The sequence below is a fragment of the Myotis davidii genome, unplaced genomic scaffold (assembly GCF_000327345.1).
Source record: "Myotis davidii unplaced genomic scaffold, ASM32734v1 scaffold902, whole genome shotgun sequence".
Classification (NCBI taxonomy): Eukaryota; Metazoa; Chordata; class Mammalia; order Chiroptera; family Vespertilionidae; genus Myotis; species Myotis davidii.
Window position 1 is genome coordinate 2,776,607 of NW_006293951.1, and position 17,773 is coordinate 2,794,379.

Sequence of the window (17,773 nt, forward strand, 5' to 3'; positions counted from 1 at the left end):
AAATACATAAGTGCACATAAAAAAGGAACATCCAGGAAACTCCATTTTCCAACAAACTGGCTTGTTTGTGAAGAAGAATGTCCAAAGGATGTAGTTCAGGAAGATAAGAAATCCTGTGATTGTTATCATTACATCAGCATGACCTTAATCAGTAACTTTCTCCTCATGCACATGTGAAAGAAAACAAAAACAGACATCTTTCTAAGGAATAACACGAATACCAAAGGAAATTAAAACACCCCTGGTAATGTCTTTATATAATTTTAAAATCAGAAAAGTCACAAAGTTGTGCAATATTCTAATTTACATTGCAATGGAAATGAGAATTATAGGTAGATTTTAGGTGGAATTTTAAAGGCACTTCTAATCTCTTTGCATTTTATGCTGCTATACAAATATATGGCTTTACTATGTATGCCTAAAATACATCATCATATGTAACATTTATGTAACATACCGCAAACTGTCCAATAATAGATATACTAAAGTATTGATATGAGAATCAAAATATCCACATGTAAAATATATTCGCTGCTATTGTAAAAGATACCTGGTTAGATGCGGGGTGGTGTGGGGGAGTCTAACAACAACAAAAAGCCATTTAAATTGAGAGAGGACAGGAAAGCTATCAGTTATCCTTTCACAAAACTTTACCCAAAGTATAAATGAAGTAAACCAGTCCTTTCATAGTTGCCACACTCAAAACTAGAACCAAACTCAGCCTGAGTCAGGAGGGTGTCTGCATGATGGGTCAGCCCGGCACAGTAGGTATCAGAACCCAAGTGGTGTGAGGGCACCTGCACAGAGGGAGAGGCGGCAGCAACAATGGGAGATTAGTTATGTACAGCAGGATTGACCAAATAAATAAATACAGGGGTGGGGTGGGCAAAAGTAGGTTTACAGCCCTGGCCAGGTTGCCCAATTGGTTGGAGCATCATACCAGGCACCAAAAGGCTAAGGGTTTGATTCCTGGGCATGAGACATACCTAGGTTGTGGATTCGATCCCCTGGTTGGGGTGCATACGGGAGGCAACAGATTACATTGATGTTGCTCTCTCTCTCTCCCTACCTCGCTCTCTAAAAATCAATAAAAAACATATCCTCGGGTGAAGATTTTTTTTTTATTTTTTTTTTTAATTTTATTTTTTATTACAAAGGGTATTACATATGTGTCCATTTTTTTCCCCGCCCTAGGCAGTCCCCTAGCCTCCCATATTCCCCAGTGTCTTATGTCCATTGGTTATGCTTATATGCATGCATACAAGTCCTTTGGTGGTAGGGGGGTAAGAGATCGGGTGAAGATTTTTTAAAAAAGTAGGTTTACAGTTGTGAGTACATGAAGTTTGCACAGAGTTAATAAAGCTATTGTAATAATCGTAACCTGAATTTTCCATATGAACAACTGTAGGATAATAGAAGCCAGGTTTCTCACTTCCAGGAAAGGAAGTTGCAAATATGGCAAGGACAAAAATTGGAATGCTGTGGTGTCAGATTAGAACTGGATATATCTGTGTGAAAGACTCATGATTTTTAGATACATAGGCGAAGTGTAAATGTGTATAGATACATATGTGTTACTGGAGAGCCAGCCAAGTCAAAGGGAGGTGGCTCTTCCCTCCCTTGCTCTTGTCAGCTATCGAGAAAGAATTCAGATGACTGATAGAAAGCAGTGTTGAAACAAAGCAAGTGACTGCCATCTGACCCAATTATCCCACTTCTAGGAATATATCCTAAGAAACCCGAAACACCAATCAGAAAGAATGCATGCACCCCTATGTTCATAGCAGTACGATTTACAGTAGCTAAGATCTGGAAACAGCTCAAGTGCCCATCAGCAGATGAGTGGATAAAAAAGCTGTGGTACATTTACAACATGGAATACTATGCAGCAGTAAAAAAAAAAAAAGAAAAAGGAAGGATCTCTTACCCTTTGAGACAGCATAGAGGGACCTAAAGAGTATTATGCTAAGTGAAATAAGCCAGAGAAAGACAAGTATCACATGATCTCACTCATACGTGGAATCTAATGAACAAAATAGATCCAGAGACATAGGAGCATGGAACAGATTGTCGAATCTCAGAGGAAGGCTAGGGTAGCTGAGTGGTGTTAAGAGATCAACTAAAGAACTTGTATGCATATACACATAACCCATGACACAGACAATAGGGTGGCGAAGGCCTGGGGTGGAGGGTAGGGTCTGGCTAGAAGGGGGTCAATGGGGGAGACATATGTAATATTTTCAACAATAAAGAAAGCAAAACAAACAAATTTATTAATAATACACTCGGCATAAAGCACAAGTGGACAACTCAGTTTATCTGGGTGTCCCACCTGGTGGGGTTTCAAAGATTTTATGCTTCCCCCTCCCCACATAGGTTTCAAGGTTCCCCTGCCAGACAGACTACATTTCAAGGTCCCCCTTTGACATTGTTGTGGCTTTTCCCAGAGTTTATGAGAACATCTGGTGATTTTATCTTGGCAAGTCCCAAGACTGCTGACTTCTTTGTTCAGTGGGTGAGATAAATGCCCTCCCTCACCCTTCCCCTCCTCCTGCCCTAACAGCTCTCTTTCTTGCCTAACATCCCCCCTTCTCAAGTGAAACCATCAAATGCTTTTGGGGTCTTGTTATTTGTCCCTCAGGCTTCATTTGACCCACCTCTAAATCCCGCCTTCAGGGCCCCAGTCAGGGCCTCTTCCCCTGTGGACTCTTCCTTGTTGCCCCCGCTGCAGGTCTTCAGCAACCCTGTACGTGCTGGGAACATCACTTCCCGGCTCATACCACAAGCACTGATGTCTCTCTCTCCTGAGGGCAGGAGCAGGCCTCACACCACCTAGGCCAGAGAGTGAATGTGGACACACTGCCCATAGACATAGTTTGTTTGATCCACAAAACAAAGTAACATTTTTTTCATCAGTTGTAACCACTGAGAAATTTTACAATGAATTCCAGTCTTTAGGCTTCTCTAGAAAAACTGGAAGTTACACAGGCAGGAGGTCCTTACCAGAGCTATTTTGAATCTGTGTTTAACCAAGAAATGTTAGACTCTTGGAAATAATATGTATCTTATTCACAACTCATACTATCAATGTATGCCTCATTCTCAAAAATGATTGCTTACATGGGATGTGTAAGTTCAGTCCCAAAAAAACCAATGCATTAAGACCTACTGAGGAAATGTAAAGAATACATTTTCTGACTGCCTATTTCAGCATCCACAGAAACAGCAGATTTTTTTTCAATTATAGTTGACATTCAATATTATATTAGTTTCAGGTGTAGAGAATAGTGGTTAGACATTTAGATAACTTACAAAGTGATCCCCCATAAGTCTGGCACCATACATGGCTATTACAATATTATTGGCTTATTCCATATGCTGTACTTCACATCTCTGTGACAATTCTGTAACTGCCAATCTGTAGTTCTTAATTCCTTTACCTTTTTCACCCAGACCCCTAGTACCCTTCCCTGCCAGCAACCATCAGTTTGTTCTCTGTATCTATAAGTCCAGAAACAACAGATTTTATTCAATAATTCTACCATGAGTTGTTTCCTGCAGTCCTACCCATATAAGAAGCCACTGTACTCGAGGCAAACCCAGTTTGCAACCTAATCATTCCTAAGCAATGGTCAGAGGGTAAGAATTATGTAAGCCAAAGTCACATTTCCTAAATCCCTATTTTACACCACAGAAATAGCAAAAGAAAATGAAAAAAAAGAGAGAGGAAAAAATCTTGATATAGTCTTTTTCAGTATTAACTTACTTTCAAAGAGCCATATTATGAATATTGCACGTCTCATTATGGCAAGTGCGAGCCTTCCTATCTTTCAAAGGACCTTTGAGCCATCTTCACACTTCATTGGCCGCATATTTTTTCAAGGCCAATTTACAAACACACACAAAAGTCTTCAAATGTTAGATTTGCATGGGAACCTACCCATCAATGACCCTTCTATCTCAATTTGCTAATAAGCTTTTGTGATATTCCAGTAAGTCAACCAAATCTATTTACATTATCAATCACCATTTCAAATATATGTCACACAATTTGGTAGAAAGCATTTAAACCGTTACAACTTTTACAGAATTCTGTAAAAGTTGCCCAAAACTTTCTGCTGAATTCGGAAGGAATACTACCCATTCTATTTGATCCTCACCTCAGGTCTTACCTTGATACAATTAAGCACTTTTGAAGAGTGAAATTCCTCTGTCAAAAATATTTGCCTAACTTGAAGTTCTATCGAACTATATAGAAACAACCCAAAGTTTTTCCATCTCAGAAACCAGCCTGCCTGTTTAAATGGGGGAAATTGTATAGTATCTGAACTATACAACTCTCAAAAAAGCTGTTTTGTGTGTTTTTAAGTCAGCCTGTCAACTTTGTTTTAAACTACAATTTATTACTTTAGTTTGGTGTTAAGCCCTTTCAAATAAGCCCTGTTCCTTTTCCAACACTGTTAGCATAATATAAAAAATTGAACTTGAAGGTTGTATCGTTAACTTTCATCCCAGCTTTTTTATGACTATCAGTACTATGTTCTCCTAGAATAAGGTTTTCCTTAGTCATAACAACAAGCGAACAGTTGTCCCAAGAGAAATGGGACAACTTACAAAAAGGATGGAGCTCTAAAAATACAGCTTTTGCTTGAGGGATAGCTGAGGAAAGGAATGCAATGAGCCACTGTGACCAGATCCCAGCATTGCCAGTTCAATGAACTTTGCCTAACTAGGAAGGGCAGAGGAATTCACCATAAAACATACCATAAACCAGATGGCTACTAGCCAACTGCTCATAAATTAGAAAATTCCTTTAGGATCCAAAGAACTGATCCAGAGGTTTCATTTATGCTACTGGAAGTAGGCAGAGACAATAGTTGGAGATATGTCTGGGTGATTTACACCTTTATCTTACCAAAAAGCAACAGTTTCAAGTACATTCACTCTCCTCTCTGTCCTTAAAAATAAATTTTAAAAAATCTACCGAGGCTACTACCATAACCAGGAAGCCAGGTGCACACACCCAAGGAATAAAGGAATGAGAGTGGAGTTCTGCTAGACATGAGTTCTCACACAGGCGAGGAGCACTCTATGTGGACTCTCAAGAAATCTGTGGCAATCCTGGAACTACTGGTATTTAGGGAGGAGAGGTTCGGGTGCTGCTGAACATCCTACGGCTAATACATTTACATCCTTTAATTTTTCATGACTCAGATTCTATTTTTTTAAATAGGATTCCTTTAAATAAGTTTCCTTGGTACTTTTGAGAAACGATTCAATTGAAAAATGCTTTTAACTATAACTCTAAAAATGTATCTGTTTTATGTAACAGGTATCCTTTCATTATAACTAGCTATTCACATCACTTTTAATTTTTTTTAAGACAAAGTTACATTTAAAAAAATCTCTATCGTGGGTGGGGTGCAAGGGGGGTGAAGGCCTTCAGTAAAGCAAAGGGATTAGCTATCTGATATGTTTAACCTGACCTACATAACAACTTGAGTCTTTCCCTTTCTTTTCTAAGTTTCCTCACACACTCTAGCTCTTTCCAGCTCTTTCCATTAATACTACATTCTAAAACTTTCTGTCTACACTTTTAAAATGGAAGAGAACCTTAAGCCTCGGTAATTTACTCTGTGTTAGCTTGCATTAATTAGATCTTGCTTAGCCACAAAAAAAGTTAGTTACCCTATAACTAAAAAGTGAGGCTCAGGTGAGCAGTAATAGTTTGAATACAAATAACTCTTTATAGCTGGGGTATTTAAAATAGTTTCCCCTCTTCCTGGTAAATTCACATACATGAAAATAATTCTAATTATTAGGCTAAATTCATTTCTTAGCTACTGTGAAACGGTCTGGCCTTTATGAAGAAGAAGGCTTTAATCACACTGTAGTCTTCAGGAAGGTTATTTCGTTTATGTGAATTAGTATTTTTATGCATCTGGGCCCACTCTGGGTTCTTTATGGGTGTGATTAACTTACTCGCCTTCTCAGTGCCTTATGCTAGGAAATGGGAACAACTTGAAACTGTTGAAGATAACTGACATGTAGAATATGATAAACTTGTGAACAGGGTTCAAATTTATGCTAATTCGAAAATCTACACAATGTGACGAGGCACCACATGGTGCTTTGACAGAATTTTGTCTGTGTACTGCATATAAGTCATGGAGTAGCAAATAATAAGATTTTTAACAAACAAATATAACGGTGAATGACAGAAAATTTTTGTTCTGAGGAGAGCAGCTTCATTTCTTGAAAGTGTGGTAAACGTGGTTAAGAGACCCGGCTCAGAATCAGTCAGGCCTGGGTTAAAATCCTGCCTCTCCGACTTTACAGCTTGGGGCGAGTCGAGTCTCCTGACTTCCCTAAGGCGGTTTCTTTATAAAATCAGGATAATGGAAGTATGTGGTAAGGTTCTGAAGGATTAAGTAATGCATGTAAAGCTTGGTACATTTACATATTCAGTACTCAGTAATGCTAGCGACAAATGTTATTTATATATACACACACACACACACACACACACACACACACACACACATTTTAACTGGTAATTGGAATTGACCTGAGCCCTTTTGAAGATAGATAATAAAACTAATGTACCAAAACTTTTAGACAGATGCCTGTGTACTCATTTGAGTAGAATCAGCAGTTTTCACATTCTCAGATGTTTGCATTTGCTCCAAAAACCGTGTAAAGAGAACTTAATTTTTTTTTTAATTTTTCAGTAACAGTCTACATTCAATATTATTTTGTATTAGTTTCAGGTGTATAGCATAGTGGTCAGGCAATCACCTACTTTACAAAATATTCCCTCTGATAGTTCCAGTACCCACCGGGCACCATACATAGTTATTACAATATTGTTGACTATATTCTCTATGCTGTACTTTATTATTATTTTTAAATATGTTTTTATTGATTTTAGAGAGAGAGGAAGGGACAGTGAGGAATATCAATTGGCTGCCTCCTGCATGCCCCTTACTGGGGATCAAGCCCACAACACGGGCATGTGACCTGATGGGGAATTGAACCATGACCTCTGGTGCATGGGACTACGCTCAACAGACTGAGCCATGCCAGCCCACCAGGCCCCTATGCTGTACTTTATATCAGCCTGACTATTCTGTAACTACAAATCTACATTTCTCAATGCCTTAACCTTTATCACCCAGTCTCACAACACCCCACCTCCCTGGCAACCATCAGTCTCTTCTCAATAGTATCTTTGAGTCTATTTCTGTTTTGTTCATTTATACTGTTCTTTAGATTCCACATATGAAATCATATGGTATTTTTCTTTTGATTTGACTGACTTATTTCAGCATAATACGCTCTAGATCAGGGGCAGGCAAACTTTTTGACTCGAGGGCCACAATGGGTTCTTAAACTGGACCGGAGGGCCGGAACAAAAGCATGGATGAAGTGTTTGTGTGAACTAATATAAATTCAAAGTAAACATCATTACATAAAAGGGTATGGTCTTTTTTTTTTTTAATTAGTTTTATTCATTTCAAACGGGCCGGATCCGGCCCGCAGGCCGTAGTATGCCCACGGCTGCTCTAGATTCATCCATGGCAAAGTGAACTTACATTAACATGATATATAAATTCCCTGTTAGCCTTTTGGACATATTGTATGTGACCAGTGTCTTTATTTTCAGAAAAAGCGAAATACCTTTTACTCCTTTGGATGTTTTGCATTTCACCAGGTCTCTTCATTTTCAGCAAAAGTGAAATATCTTTTCTAGACACACAATTCTACTGTTGCACATCATTTCACTGTATTATCTACATATCACATACATGTTCCATTCCATGGTGAAAATGACTTTTTTCAGGGTGTTATTGCTCTCCAGTGATGCAGGTAGGACTATGCAGTAGTGGTCCTTGGGGCATTTCTTCTCATCTTGGAAGACATTAAATTCTCACCTGCTTTATAGAAATGGCTTGGAAACACATAACATCTAATAACATTGGGGTAACAGTATAACCATTAGGACATCAGACCAAGTTGAAAAAGAAAGAAGTTATCTACTCTTAAAATAATGTTGAAAACTCTGTACTTTACTCATGTTAGCCTTCACTTAGCAAATTCCTTAAGCTTGCTTTTAATTTTTCCATTGCTCACAGAGGATAAACAGCCACAGATTAGGAAAGAAATTAGAGGGGCTCTAGAGGGAAGGAGTTACAAGAGTGTGTAGCTTTTAGATATTAACAGGAATTGTCTAACAACCTGACATGATAAATAGAAAAAAAATATAACATCACCCATTTCAGTAATGAACATTTACAAGTACATCCTTGTCCTAAAAAATGTTTATGCCCTGCCAGTGTGCCTCAGTGGTTGAGTGTTGACCTATGAACTAGGAGGTCATGGTTCAATTCCCAGTCATAGCACATGCCATCCCAGTAGGGGGCATGCAGGAAGCAACCAATCGATGATTCTCTCTCATCATTGATGTCTCTCTCTCCCTCTTCCTTCTTCTCTCTAAAATAAATAAAAACATATTTTTAAAAAATGATTAAGAGGCTTAAAGTTCTCTACCAATGAAAGTGGTTGGTAAACAAAGGATTTTCTTTAACTATTGACACTAATTATGATGGTTAACATGACCATCAACAAGATTGGTTAGTACAGGCTTTCTCAGGTTGGCACTATTAACATTTTGGGCTGGATAATTCTTTGTTATGGAGGCTGTTCTGTGCATTGTACGATGTTTAGCTCCGCCTCTCTAGATACTAGTAGCTCCAGACATTGCCAAATATTCCTTAAGAGTCATGTCCAGGCTGAGAACCACTGGTTTTATTAAGTGTATTTAAATTACTTACCGGACTGGCATAAAATATGCACTTTGAAAATGCAGCATTCAACATAGGATTTCATTCACTCACTCAGAATTTCACAAACACCTAATATGAGCCAGGAACTCTTCTGGGTGTTGAAGAAATAGTGTGGAACAAGACAGGTATAGTCCTGCTACCTGAACATAAAGGTTCATCTTCATGTTAAAGTGATTCAACAAATCACTACAAGAGGTGATGAAGAGTCTCTGTATACACAGCTCTCAACTTGGTGAACTTGGTGAACTGAAGGCCTCATGCCAACTCATTTCTCTATTCTTAAATAAGTTTGATCCCACGCTCTGCCTCCACCTGTTCCTGTCAAGATAGCAGCCCACGGTGACCCAGTTGCTGTAGCCACTAGTGCAAAGGGCCAGGCCTGCCACTCTTCTTCTAAGGCCTGTGCAATGCTCACTTTCACAGGTGACCACAATCACCTTCCTCCCTGTCCCCGAGACCAGCTGTCCAGACTAAGTTCTCAGGCCTAGAGTCCTGTGGCCTACGCCCAGCAGTCTCCACACGGGGAATCTTGATTGTACCCTTCCTTTGCACAAGAGAGTACAGCAGGCAAAGCCCTGGCTCTCATGGGGTTTAGTGTACTTGGGTGGGATTGGGGTTGGGGGACAGAAAATAAGATTAACAAATACAGAGTTCGTGCCCTAGCTGGTTTGGCTCAATGTTGGCCTGTGAACTGAAGGGTCCCAGGTTCAATTCTGGTCAAGGTCACATGCCCGGATTGTGGGCTCAATCTCCAGTCAGGGGTGTGCAGGAGGCAGCTGATCAATGATTATCTCTAATCATTGATGCCTCTCTCTCTCTCTCTCTCTCACCCCCTCCCTTCCACTTTCTCTAAAAATCAATGAAAAAAATATCCTCAGGAGAGGTTTTAACAAGAGTAAGATAGTGGTAAGTGTTATAGTGAAAAATAAAACACAGTAAGCAGCAGAGGAGCGGGTCTTCCAATTTTAAATAAGGTGGCCAGGAATGGACCTCAGTAAGAAGATGCGTTGAAGTAAAGACGTGAAGCGGATGAACTCAATACTTTTTGAACACTGAAAGTAAGGTTTCAGGTGCCTGAAATTTTGTATTAGTCAAGCCTTCCCGGTCTACAATAAAAAGTGGTGTCACTTAACACGTGAGCAAAGAGAAAATATTAGAAAAAAATATAATAAAGAAAAATTCTTTTCTTTTTAAAAAATTTTATTTACCAATTTAGAGTGAGGGAGAGAGAAACAGTGATTTGTTGTTCCACTTACTTATGCATTCACCGTTGATTCTTGTATGTGCCCTCACTAGGGACCAAACCCACAATCTTGGCGCATCGGGATGACGCTCTAACCAACCGAACTACCCAGCCAATGCAGAAATTATTTTCTTAATCTATTTGGGGGGGGGTGGGTATTTTTGAACAAAAGTAAGCAGATATAAACTATTAAACATTTCCAAAATTCCATAACAAAGCCTTCCCCGCCCGCCCCCTTGTGCCATAAAATAACACTGACAGGTCAGAGGAAGAGCCAGAGGTAAAGGTCCCTCCCCTCTCATGCCCCTACTCAGGAGCATCCATTCCCCTGCTGGAAGGAGGAAGCCCAGAAGGCTGCTGGGCTCGGGTTGCTGTAGTAGGCATCCTGGCCCTGGAGCAGGCTGCCTTGGTGGTGATCTCCTGCTGCAGCCCCATCTTGATGCCATGAGATTCTGGTACTCCAAGGTCTGCCACTGAGTGTCAGCACTACCGTCACACAGCTGGACTGGATACTGCTGGTCAGTGCCAACTGGGCTCCAAAGGGAGCCTCCAGTTCTGCCAGTGTTTCTTCCAAGGCTGCTTTATGCTGAGCTGAGACTGCAGCTTGATCTTCAGACCAAGGAGGGTGAGGTGCAGATCAGTGACCTCTGTTTTGCTAATCTGCAGTTGTTCCGTGTGGCCAGCGACCTCCCGGCTCAGCTCCTCAGTCTGGCTGGAAGGATGCTGAAGTCTGGTTCACCAGCCAGACTGAGGAGTTTGGACAACCTCATACTGCTGCTCATGTCATTCAGGATCCTGGCTAGGTCGTGGAATCCACCTCCACACAGACCTGGCCGCCCACCTGGCCCCTCAAAGCACTGATCTCCTCCTCATGGTTCTGCTTCAGGTAGGCCAGTTCTTCCTTCAGGCCTTCAATCTGCATCTCCAGATCAGCTCTGGAAAGGGTCAGCTTGCCCAGGCTTGCCCAGGCCATTGACGTCAGCCTCCACATTCAGGCACAGGCAGGACCTGCTCTGTCTTAAAACTTGTTTCGGAAGTCATCCTCAGCCAGAAGGGCATTGCTGACCCACAGGACAATCTTGGAGTTCTCAATGGTGGCACCAAGAATCTTGTGCCATGGCACCTCGATGGTCTGGTAATAGTGGTGGGCCTGGGTCCCTGCTTCTGATACCAGTTACGGATCTTCATCTCCAGGTCGCGGTTGGCTGCCTCCAGAGCACGCACTTTCTCCAGGTAGGAGGCCAGGCGGTGGTTAGGTTCTGCCTGGCCACCTTCTCATTGCCCACCAGAAGCCTATCGGACTGAGCCAGGGTGCCCACATATCCACCTCCCTAGCTCCCAGAGACAGATGAGGACATGAAGCAAGTGGAGGACATCAATACACCATGGCTGCCCAAGCCCCTGAGGCTGCTGGGCACACAGTAGGCACCTCCAGCTCTGAAGTGCATGGTGCCACCACCCAGGCCCATGAAGGACGAGGAGGCTCATGACTGGTGATAGCTGGAGGAAGTCATAGTGAAAGAGGACTCAGAGACCCTAGTCGCAGGAACTGTGCTCGGCAGGAGTCACAAAGCCTGTTTTCTGAATGAGTCACTATAACATTTGTAGGAACTAATTGTGAGACCCAAAGCAAGGAATCAAAATAAAAATCCTCTTCCAGATGAAAAAGTATAAATTGCAGGGGGACCCAGGAATCTAGGCTAGAAATGGGCAATTAACAAAAAATCCGGAGGAATGAATATTCTGAAAGAAGGGCAGTTAGTGTATCAGTGATGCATGCCATTGCCAATTTAGTTTTCCTTAAGTTTACAGAAATGAGTCACCATCAGGACTGTAAGTAAGAGAAGCACCTTTCCCACCCCTGCCAGCTCATCAGGGAGCTTTCATGACATTATATGATGACAGCTACCCACTGAAAGTGAGGGTTATGTGAATATCTTTTAATTTTCTATTCCTGTTTTTCTACCTTCCCAATGCCCACGATGTGTTTAAAGCAAATCTCCCAGGTTAACAAAAACATACAAGTTGGTCATTCAGTTCCGAAATTGGAAATGGGCATTAGCTCTCAATGAAAATGAGCTTAAACTGGGCACCACACTGACTTCAGAACAAAGACTGCATCATTGGCAGTTGCCTCCTTGCTTCCTCCTGAATTCTTCCCTTCCCTTCTTTTCACTGTTTTCATAACCATTGGCCTGAGTTTACCACTTTCTATAAAAGGACTATAGAGAGGCTCTAATTAGCATCCTAGTCAGTTCCCTAGTTCTTGTCCCTTAGCAGAGAGCATCTCTGGGTATGACTACTCAAATCCAATTTTTTTTTAATGTTAAGAGATATAAAACCTTTTTTTTTATTTATTTATTTTTTTAAACTTTACTTTTGAGAGTATTACAAATGTCCCTCTTTTTCCCCCATTGTCTCCCTCCACCGGTTCCTGCCCTGCCCCAGGACTTCACCACCCTATTGTCTGTATCCATAGGTAATGCATATCCAATATAATAAACACCTAATATGCAAATTGACCGAATGGCAAAACCACCAGTGGAACAACCAGTAGCTATGATGCACATTGACCACCAGGGGGCAGACACTCAACACAGGAGCTCCCCCCAGCCTGCAGGCCCCAGGCCAGCCAAGGTGGGTGCCAGCGGGGGCCCCCCAATTGCCCCACAGAGGGAGGTGACCAGAGGTGGGGGGCAGGGCTGGTCGGCAGTGGCGACAGGGGGCAGGGCTGGCGAGTGGGTGGCACCAGGCCTGCCAAGGTGGGTGCCAACAGGGGTCCTCTGATTGCCCCGCCGATCATCCCACAGATTGGCCCTGATCACTGGCCAGACCTAGGGACCCTACCCATGCATGAATTTCATGCACCGGGCCTCTAGTATGCATATAAAATCTTTGGTTAATCTCCTTCCATCCACCCGCCCCTTCCCTCAGATTCGTCAGTCTGTTTCGTGTTTCCTCTGATTCTATTTTATTCATCAGCTTGTTTTGTTCATTGGATTTATTTTGATTTTAGATTCAATTGTTGATAGATATGTATTTATTGCCATTTTATTGTTCATATTTTTGTCCTCTCCCCTACCTTTTTCCCTCCCTCTTCCCCTCCCTGTCTTCTTCCCCCTCCTCTTCCCCCTCTTTCTTCTTGCTCTTCTTAAAAAATGCCCTTCAACATTTCATGTAATACTGGTTTGGTGGTGATGAGCTCCTTTAGCTTTTTCTTATCAGTGAAGCTCTTAATGAGGAGTTCAAGGGACTTAATCAGAGCTTCAAGAGACTTAGTGAGACCTTCAAGGATCTTAGAATGTCAAAGACAAAAAAAACACACAACAAACACCAGTCAGAAATTAAGCACAGACTAACTGAAATAAAGAATAATTTATAAGGGCCCAGCCAGCATAGCTTAGTGGTTGAGCATTGACCTATGAACCAGGAGGTCATGGTCCAATTCCCAGTCAGGGCACATGTCCAGGTTGGAGGCTCAATTCCCAGTGTGAGGCATGCAGGAGGCAGCCGATCAATGATTCTCTCTCATCACTGATTTTTCTAACTCTCTCTCCCTCTCCCTTTTTCTCTAAAATCAATAAAAATATATTTTAAAAAAGAAGAAGAATTTACAGGGATTCAACAGTAGAGTAGAGGATTCAGAGAATCAAATCAATTATTTGGGATATGAGGAAGCAAAAAACATCCAACCAGAAGAGCAAAAAGAAAAAAAAAATCCAAAAATATGAAGATAGTGTAAGGAGCCTCTGGGACAACTTCAAGCATACCAACATTCGCATTATGTGGAAGCCAGAAGAAGAAGAGAGAGAGCAAGATACTAAAAACCTACTTGAAGAAATCCTATATAATAAAAGGGTAATAGGCAAATTGACCCTAACGGCAGAATGACCACTGGACCAGTCACTATGAGGCGCACTGACCACCTCTTGGTTCCTTTCCCTGGCCGGCAGGCTCCAATCACCTGATGGCGCCTGTGGCAGGGGCGGGCCAGCGAGTGGGCGGGAACAGCCGACCTCTCGGTCCCTTCCCCCGGCTGTCAGGCACCAATCACTCAATGGCGAACGGGGAACCAGAGGTGGGTGGTGGTGGGAGGCAGGGCCAGTTGCAGGCAGCTGGGGAAGATGGCCCTGATCGAAGGCCAGGCATAGGGACTGTACCCACGTATGAATTTCATATGTCGGGCCTCTAGTAATGACAGAAAATTTCCCCTACCTGGTGAAAGAAATAGACTTCCAAGTCCAGGAAACGCAGAGAGTCCCAAACAAGAGGAAACCAATGAGGCCCACACCAAGACACATCATAATTAAAATACCAAGGATTAAAGACAAAGAGAGAATCTTAAAAGCAGCAAGAGAATAGCAGTTAGCTCCCTACAGGGGAGCAATCATATGACTGTCAGCTGATTTCTCAACAGAAACTTTGCAGATCAAACCCACCTCTTTATTACACTAAAAAGGTTTAAGAGTGTGGGGGAAAAAGCTATGACTAATTCTCTTAGAAACATTAAAGTGATTTGTCAACATATACAAGTAGGATCCTAATATTACTATTTAGTATTACATATAGACACATGCATGTGTGTATATATAGACATATTCTATTATGCAGCCATCCATTATAGTCCTTTTTTTTTTAATGTGGTAAAAAGAAATACAGTTTTGCCTGTTTTTGCAGAACACCTAAAAAGAACAGGATACTTAAAAATTAATACTATTCACATAACTTCAGAGTTTATTAGGCAACTGTCACCCAGCTAAGTGAGATATGATATAATGTACTTAAACAAGTTCTCAGGAAAAAGGCAGCAGAGGGCTTGAGTTAGGTAGTCCCAAGAAATTCGGTTGCACAGCAAAGACCAGAAGCTATTCTTGTTTCCATTTCCAGAATCTTTTCTAAGAATATGTTTCTTTTTCCTTGAAAATGTCTTTCCCCTCTTCCTCATTAGCTACAGTAGATTATAGTGTTGCTTTTGTATTTAAACTCTGGATAAAAATAAAAGAGAAAAGTGTTTCTTCATTACTAAAGATCCACAATTAGTATCTTTATGTAAAAACTGGTGTGGCTCAGTTGGTTGGGTGCCGACCAGTGCACCAAAAGGTTGCCAGTTCAATTCCGAGTCAGGGCACATGCCCAGGTTGCTGACTTGATCCCTGGTAGGGGGTGTGCAAGAGGCAGCAGATCAATATTTCTCTCTTCTCCCCCTCTCCCTTCCTCTCTCTCTAAAAATCAATTTTAAAAACCTAAAATAATAAGAAGAATGTTATGGGAGATAGACAGTATGGGGGTTGAGAGCATTACTTTAAATCCTGGCTCCTTTAGCTATGTGAACTTGGACAAATTATTTAATTCTGTCTGGGCTTCTGGTTCCTACTCTGTACAATGGGAATAATGGGTCCTATTTGTGATACTTGAGTTTATGGACAAAAAGCACTTAGAAAAACAAACCAGGTGCTCAATAAATAATAGCTATTATTATTATGACTCTCATGATTGTAATTATAATTAAAAGGGCTGAAGCAGTAACCAGAGATAATGGAATGATAACCACATAGAGTTAGTATGTTTTCGGTTTATAGGAGGAGGTGAGGAAGTTGTTAGTTAATGTTTTCAATTTTTTAATCCAGGAATGTATTTCATAAGCTTTACTATTACTCAGAGGCAGTAAATATTGTGCAATTATATTTTAAAATTTAGGTCAACCTACATTTCAATGTCTCACAATTTTTAAAACACCATCAATTGAAAGAAACATTACAATTTCAGAGATATTAAAGTGTGAAAAAGTGTACATTTTAAAGTTGATGGAATACATTAAGAGATGGAAAACAATACAGTGATATTTCAGGTATCATATATACCCCAGGTTCATCTTTTTCTATAAGAGCTGGGAGCTAAAATCTAACTTCTAATCATTCCTAGTTTCTGCCTCTCAGATTGTGTGGTTTTTTTTTAAGAGATGCCCATTAGAGATGGCAGAAGAAAGGAGATTTTCATTAGGAGTTTTGTCCTTGAAAGCCAAGTCCTACTAATGACAAACAATAGGCAAAGAAAAAGGCTATGAAAGACGAAAGAAGACAGCAGATGGAAAATGATCTATATATATAAAAGCCTAAGCAACCGGCTGACTGGCCAGTAGCTATGATGCGCGCTGACCAACAGGGGGCAGACGCTCAACATAGGAGCTGCCGAGCTGCAGTCACTTGGCAGTGGCGGTTCTTGGCTGATGCACCCGGAACCAGAGAGGAGGGAGCCCAATTCCAGGGTGTGTCACCTGAGAACCGCCCTCTCCCAATCCAGGACCCCTCAGGGAATGTCAGGAGCTGGTTTCAGCCAGATCCCCACAGGCCAGGCCGAGGGACCCCACTGGTGTACGAATCCATGCACCGGGCTTCTAGTAAAGCTATAAGATAATGGAACTCCTGACAATCTAAGAGAGTATTTGGGGGCCTTTCAGGGGAGGAGCAACCCCAATTATCTCTCCAGTCAAAACATCACAGCATCAAAAAGAATGCCAGGAATAATAAAAAACTGTTAAACCGAAAGGCATATTGATTCCATGAATTCTCAAAGAGAACAAAGCATACTATTCCCACCCCTTTCTTAATACGCCCCTGCACAAAGTTGCTGCATGTTCCTGAGAGGAGCATGTGAATGGTGCAGACACAGAGGAAAGCTGAGAACCACTGATGTTAGAATATTTTGTTCACAAGCTGGGATTACTGATCAGAAAGGGTTTCATCTGACATTCTCTCTCTTGTACGATATAGCCAATAATTCATTTCGCCTCTCTTTGAGTATTCTCTTTAACAAGGAACTCATCAGGACCACCAAAGGAACACAACTTCATTTTCTAACAGTGTTGTCAGAAATTTCTTATATTGAAGCAAAGATGTGCTAAGCTAGTTGGGGTTCTTCTGTTTACTCAATATTTATTGAGCCCTTGAATGGACCCTGAGGACCGAAGGAATGGATGACTTGAGTTAGGGATTGGAGAGGCAGGTGGAGTAGAAAAACACAGAGGAATATCAGTGAAGAAGTTGAGGTGGCTGGCAAGAGTGAATGCAGGGGGATTTTTCCCTGTGAGGTAGAAGACAAATAGTCAGGGAGCTCTGTGGATAATGGAAAATAACTAGTTGCCACTTGAGTCAATAGGGGATCAGTGATGAGAGGAGAGGAAACAGAAGAAGAGGGTGGTGGTTCTGTGAGGCAATTCAGGCTTTAGGGGAGGTTGACACTGAAGTGGCTGAGGCTCAAAACAGCACAGGAGGAAAGACAGAGAGGCCCGCAGTGGCAGGCAGCTTTGGCAGGGACTAAGCGGGGAGAGGGCGAAATAGAAAGCATTATGAAAAGCAACGAGAAGACAAGTGCCTAGGAGAGCTTGCACCTTGGTTGTTTGTAAAGAACCGATCACAATCCAGTAAGACAGTGCTAGATTAGAGATACACATACAATGCCAAAATAAACCCAGTCTGTGAAGAGTGCCTGTGTTCATCCTAACAACCTGACTTCCCAAGCACTGTTCTAAGCCCTTTAAGAATATTAACTTTTGCCCTGGGCGGTTTGGCTCGGTGGATAGAGCGTCAGCCTGCAGACTGAGGGGTCCCGGGTTCGATTCTGATCAAGGGCATGTACCTTGGTTGCGGGCACATCCCTGGTGGGGAGTGTGCAGGAGCTGGGGCAC

The 17,773-nt window shown here is 41.7% G+C and overlaps 1 protein-coding gene and 1 pseudogene across 1 annotated transcript in view; one reads left to right on the forward strand and one right to left on the reverse strand.

Moving 5' to 3' along the window:
• Window positions 1-17,773, forward strand: part of DENND5B (DENN/MADD domain containing 5B) — an 831,092-nt gene that overhangs the window by 74,349 nt on the left and 738,970 nt on the right. The window lies entirely within an intron of this gene.
• LOC107183760 lies at window positions 10,226-11,877 on the reverse strand (annotated as a pseudogene).